Source organism: Oncorhynchus masou, chromosome 26, assembly GCF_036934945.1.
Source record: "Oncorhynchus masou masou isolate Uvic2021 chromosome 26, UVic_Omas_1.1, whole genome shotgun sequence".
Taxonomy (NCBI): domain Eukaryota; kingdom Metazoa; phylum Chordata; class Actinopteri; order Salmoniformes; family Salmonidae; genus Oncorhynchus; species Oncorhynchus masou.
In genome coordinates this window covers 15,699,494-15,706,386 of record NC_088237.1, presented here as the reverse complement: position 1 = coordinate 15,706,386, position 6,893 = coordinate 15,699,494, and positions in this window count along the sequence as shown.

The window sequence follows — 6,893 nt, the reverse complement described above, 5'->3', positions numbered from 1 at the left end:
TTAAGTCTCTACTGTGAAGTCGAAATGGACACTAGTTCCATACATTTCAATCTCAGCAGAGATTGTATCAGTAACATCGTTGTTAGAGTGTTTCCAAAACGTCTCCAAACGCGCATTGGTGGTGATGCCTATATTGCCTATTCAAATGCCAGTGCCAACATCACCATCAGATGATAATTGAGATTTAAACACTTTGATTCATTAATAAAAATACGTAACCAAGTGAATGCCTCACACATTACTTTTGATGTCATCATGGGCTATCCCAAGGGGGCACTTTTTGTTCGGTCCTACACTGCATTCTGGTGGTGAAAGTGTAACATTACTAGACAAAATACTACCCCAAAGGCTGGCATGCAGTGGTGTAAAGTACTTAAGTGAAAATACAACTGAATTCGTTTTTTGGGTATCTGTACTTTATTTATATTTTACAACTTTTACTCAACTACATTCCTAAAGAAAATACTGTTTACTACATACGTTTTCCCTGACACTCAAAAGTACTCGTTACCTTTTGAATGCTTAGCAGGACAGGAAAATTGTCAAATTCACACTTATCAAGAGAACGTTCCCGGTCATCCCTACTGCCTCTGATCTGGCGTACTCACTAAATACCACTGCTGGCATTATGTACACCAGAATCTGCACACATATCAGGTCTTGAATTTAGATTTTCTTTTAAACAGCCATCTAGGAAAACGTATTATATTGTTTGTGGTTCTACTTTTAAACAGGACTATCAATCAATCAACCAACCAACACACACAATACATGTAACAAACATTGAAATCTTTCATTATGATGATACTTTTTGAAACGTGTATGCTCACATACACTCATCTGTTTCCTCTGCATATACTGCAGCAGAAACCTCTGTAAAGGTTTTTTAACTTTGGACCAGAAGATGGCGATCTAATATCAGTTATAATAGATCCTAAACACAAGTAGCCTCTGCGAAGCTCTGGTACTTCTAGCTTCCTCATGTTAAACCAAGACTTAAAGTCCTACTCCAGATGTTAAACCAGGACTTAAAGTCCTACTCCAGATGTTAAACCAGGACTTAAAGTCCTACTCCAGATGTTAAACCAGGACTTAAAGTCCTACTCCAGTCTCCTTTCTTCTTCTTCCTGTGGTTTTCCGGCAGACTAGATGCTTTGTTGCTGTATTGCTACCTGTCACAGTTCGGAAAGTGCATTGCACATTTGTTCACAAGAAAAGGCTAATGGGGGGAAAAAAGGAAACGTCACCATAATCTAACCCCATCTACACAACACTATCACCAATACACCCCACCACCCCTTCCCACTACTTTGGCCCCAACAGATCATACACCAGGCTGTCTGAAAGGGGGGCTGGAACCCCTTCTCTCAAAACCCCCTGTAGTTCTTCTGCAGTAAAATCTCGCTCTCACCACTGGGTCTGAGTGTGAAAGTGTGTCTATGTGTGGCGTCAATATACGTGTTTGTGTTTGACGTGTGTGTATGCGTGTGTTAGAGTGTCAGTGTAGTATGTGCGAGTGTGTGGGTAGTCCAGTAAGTGTGCATAGAGCTGGTGCAACAGAGTCAGTGCAGAGTGCTCCCACTGGGCCAGAGTCATCTCAGCCGTTTTCCTGATCATTGGGGTGAGGCTCGGAAGCCTTCACGTCCCGTCGGTGCAGGTTCTTCCTCTTCACCAATATCAGGTTCAATTTCTGAGAGTTCACTATCTGTCGACTGTTCAGGGTTTCAGGAGCGTAACATGTATTTATCTCTTCTGTACTTGACTCAAAGGAGAAAGTACTCGCCTGGGCCTCCGACAGTCCCAACTAGTAGCTGCAAGTTAAGTCTCCAGTCTCCTTTTCACCTCATTTAATGCTTGATTTACTTAAATGTTCAATGCAACCGTTTTATTTTTATTTTATTTTTTATCTCAAAACGAAATCATTTCTGGGTAACAATTAAGTACCTTACTGTGATTTTTTTTCCAATTAAAATGATCAAAAAGTAACAAAAATAGCTTAGCAATGACCAATTTCTCAAGCAAGAATTTTGCTAGGGCTGTTTGGTGATCTGAGTGGGCAGGGAAAACTGAAAACTAGCTGTTATTGGCAGAGGTTTGGAACTCTTTCTTATTAGTCTATTCATTTCACAGTATTATTCCAAACATAGTCCTGTGTTTTATCTATATTTTTATCACGTTTTTGACTGTACTGGGACTTAAATAAAAGGCACATCTCAATAGGTGTTCCAGGTATTTTCATGACATGGCACAAGTGGGGGGGCCTTTCCTCTTTTGTTCTCTATTGTTCCTCAAGCAAGGGGGGAGGCCGATGACATCACAAAGTCATCATCAGACCAACTCCTTGAAGTTTGCAGTTGTGTCTAAAATACTTTTTTTTTACCCTTTAGTGTGTGTACTTTACTGTATTTATACTTAGGATATCGCTTTTCAACAGATTCTTTTTATTTTTTAATCACTGGAGGACAACTTTAAAGTTGAGAATAGCCCATTGCATTTAAACATGTTCATTTATGTAGTTCTGTATCTGCCTATGAATAATGTTATGTATTATTTCCTTTTATGTAGTTCTGTCCTTCAGTTGTAATTGTCTATTAATGTTATTTATTGTATTGGGTCTTATGTTTTGTGTGGACCCCTGGAAGACTAGCTGAAGCTTTGGCTATATCTAATGGGATCCTAATATTTAAAAAAGGGCATCTCTTTCAACTCCAGATTTTGGGTCATTATAGCTCACTGTAATCTAACACTCACAAGGTCCTATAGGGACTCCACAAATAGCCAACTGATGCCCCATTCCAAATAGACCCTGGTGGTGGCAGGTAGCTTTGCGGTCAGAGGTGCGGGCCAGCAACAGCAGGGTTGCTGGTGCGAATCCCAGCTCAGACGGGAAAATTGGGCTTAGAGTGAGCTGGCAACAGGAGGGTTGCTGACATCATCCTTGCCATTGTGCCCTTGAGTAAGAGACTTAATCACCTACAATTTCTCCAGGGGCACTGCACTGCCGCTGACCCACTGCGGCTGACCCATTGCTTCCAGCAACTGGACTCTCCCTATGTAGGACTCTCCCTATGTGGAAAGATCAACACGGAAACGATTGCCTCGTTCTGAGATTCCAAGGAGTTTCCATGTTTTTTTCATTCTAGTGCTGTTCTAGGAAGTCGCCCGCCATCACAGTGTCTGAAATGGAACATTGATTAGAGGAGCTGTCCAGGTTAGACTAGACACACACACACACACATGGCTGCACGGAGGCCAACAACCACACACACAGGCCTTGGCCTAAAGATGTGTTCACCCCTGTGACAGATGTAGCCTACTCTCCCAGAGTTCACCATAAAGAAAGGTTATTATAATATACAGAGGCTTACATTGAGATCCTGATGAATCACCTGATTAACTGTGATGTTAAGCCTAACATGTGAGGGAGATAACATTCGGTCTGCAACATTAGTCTATTTTTTCTCATTAAACTCTTATCCACTATTCCATTTGTAGGCTACATGTATTTCCAGCACAAACCAGGGCCTGAATTAATGAATCACAAAGGACAGTCTTCAAAATTGATCTCAGATGACGCAGGATCCTTCCATTCCTAATGGCCTATTTCATTGCCTGGGCAGACTACACTTTTCAAGACACTTAACAGTAGTTATAGCCCACCATATAAAGTGTTACTCTCTGGGAACTCAGCTGGGGGAAGGAGGTCCATCGGCAGCCAGGGCATCGTGGGTCCAGCCTCCTCAGTAGAGAAGACCACTCTCACCCTGACCCAGTGGAGAAATCCCTCTGCTGAGAGACAGCTGCTTCCAATAACTCCACATAATACCTGTAATTTGGCCATGGGGCTGAGGCAGGCTGGGGTAGGCCTATGCTTCTTCTGAAAATAAGGGCTATTGGTCAATTATTTCTCTTCCTTTCCTTGCTGCTCTGCTGCAGTATTTCTCAGATGTCCCTGGTACAGGAGGAGGGATTCATTATACACTTACTGTAATTTCTATTTTCAAATAGCCCCTTACATAACCATTACACACACATTTTCCCCTGATGTAAGTGCACGGCCTCAAAATTGACCTTCTTCAGATGCTCTGAGGTTAGGGTTTCTATCAATGCTGAGCTGTGTGACCCACTGACACACAGCATCAACAATGGATCTCCTCCAGTTACAAACTCTATAAATAAGTGTGCGTGTGTGTGTTTGTAGATGTCGGAGTGTGGCCTCATGCATTTGTCACCTTTGCATACGTTTGGATTTGTGTGTGTGATCATTCTTGTCTGAGTGTCTGTGAGGATGTTATTTATGCACAGTACTGTATGTCTGTGTGAGAGAATGCAGGATCAACTATGCATATGAGCCCATCGGTCAATGTGCGTGCGTGTGTAGTTCATGCGAGGTGGAAACCTGGGAGTGTAGAACAGTGCTGTCTGAGACGTGTGTGTGTTGTCAAGTTTAAGAGCTGAATAAAGATTCCCTTCCTCCTCACGCTATGGCACTATATGGCATATTCTCTTCTTGTATAATTCACCCCTTTCCTATTTAAATCAGAAAACATAGTCATAACACAACATACAAGAAGAAATAGACACTACTAATACCTGGCTAATGTGCTTGCCTGTGTTTGTGTAGCCTATACTAAGTGCAGTGTATATCGTACACATAGACTACTAATGCTCTTACCAAGGGGATAGGGATTCTTTATAATACTCTATTTTTCTCCCCGATTTTGATCTTGTCTCGTCGCTGCAACTCCACAACGGGCTTGGAAGGCAAAGGTCGAGTCATGCATCCTCTGAAACATGACTCGCCAAACCGCGCTTCTTAACACCCGCCCGCTTAACCTGGAAGCAAGCCACACCAATGTGTCAGAGGAAACACGTTCACCTGATGACCGAGGTCAGCCTGCAGGCACCCGGCCCGCCACAAGGAGTCGCTAGAGCACAATCAGCCAAGTAAAGCCCCACCGGCTAAACCCTCCTCTATCCTGGACGAAGCTGGGCCAATTGTACGCCGCCCTATGGAACTCCCGGTCAGTGCCTTAGACCGCCGCGACACTTAGGCCCTCTTTATTATACTCCTATTAGTGTTTAGTATCATGGTGTACCCCATCATTCACCCCCACTCACAGGCGAGAACCAGAGGACTGAGGATTGTCACCGTCTGTCACTCTATGTGAAGATAGGGTATGTGTGGGTGTGTAGACCTAACAACAAATTCATAGATACTCATACACATTCTTGGGACTGTTGCGGTTGCACATATTGAACCAGGACACGTAGATTCCAGGAAAACATTTGAAGAGAAAATAGCCAGCAGCATACCACCATGCATACCACTGCTGGCTTGCTTCTAAAGCTTAGCAGGGTTGGTCCTGGTCAGTCCCTGGATGGGAGACCAGATGCTGCTGGAAGTGGTGTTGGAGGGTGGGTAGGAGGCACTCTTTCCTCTGGTCTAAAAAAATAATAATATTCCAATGCCCCAGGGCAGTGATTGGGGACACTGCCCTGTGTAGGATGCTGTCTTTTGGATGGGAAGTTAAATTTGTCCTGACTCTCTGCGGTCATTAAAGATCCCATGGCACGTATTGGAAGACAAGGAGTGTTAACCCTGGTGTCCTGGCTAAATTCCCAGTTTACAATTGGCTCATTCATCCCCCTCCTCTCCCCTGTAACTATTCTCCAGGTCGTTGCTGCAAATGAGAACGTGTTCTCAGTCAACTTACCTGGTAAAATAACAGATACATTTTAAAAAAGATTTTTTTTTAATTGGGACTGTAAAACTGAGTTTGTATTTACCCGAAGGCAAGCACACTTATCAGGAGTTGTCTGTACTGCACAATCAAGCTAACTCATTCAGCTGGATCACTAATCAGATAGTAGTTCATCGGACTATTTTCCAGATACAGAAGGAACTGTTCCCTGAAACCTATCAGGGTAATAAAACCTGAGTTGGAAAGCTGACTAATTCGGAGAAAACATCCCGTTGGGATTTAAACAGATGAGGACGTAATTGCACGCTGAGCCAACCGTGTCTAACACGTAGCCACTTTTCTCTTCTCTTCCTTTTCCTCCCTCTATTCATCCCCCTCTCTTTTCCCTTTCCCCTCGGGGTCAGGGAATCAGGCCAGGCGCCGACAGACACACCAATTAAAGCGAGAGCTTGTCTGGAAGCCAACAAACAGGTTTTTACTGACGTTCAATTTAAATCTCAATAATTCTCCATCACACCTCATATGGTTAGATCCTTCAGAGCCCTGCAATCTCCTGAACAGGGAGAGTAAGAAAGGAGGAGGAGGGAGGGATGCTTGAGTCTACCTTGTACATAGAGAACAGATGGAGAGAGAGAGAGAAAGAAGGGAACGGTTTGGAAGAACAATGGGGTTGATGAATGCCAAAATCAAGACACATGAAGTGGAGGAGAGAGGGAAGGAGACAGAGGATATGAAAGTGTTTAGGAGGAGAGAGTGAGGGAAAGGAGAGACAGGGGGACAGGAAAGAGAACACTGTATGAAACGATTCATGACTGGCCAAACTCACATCCAGCATTAAGATATGGTTTATCTCTAAAAGGGAGGAGAAAGAGAGGGCAGGAAAAAAGGAGAGAGGGCAATCTCTGTGTCCCATCTCAGTGAAATCCACTGCCAAATATTCAGAGGGAAAGCCTTGTGGTATCAGATACCTCAACATGGCCCGGGTCCATCTAACCTCGTTTAGGCTAGCCACTCATCTACAGGGAATTAGCCTAGTTACATTTAAATGCACTACTTGATATGGGTCTGGTATCATCAGAGGCGTCATGAACAAGATATCGAATTTGGTCATTTGTGCCTGAGAAAAGAAGTAGGTGCAGTGTGCCTACCCGGAGTCATTACATGGCAACAGTACATGTGGTTATGCTA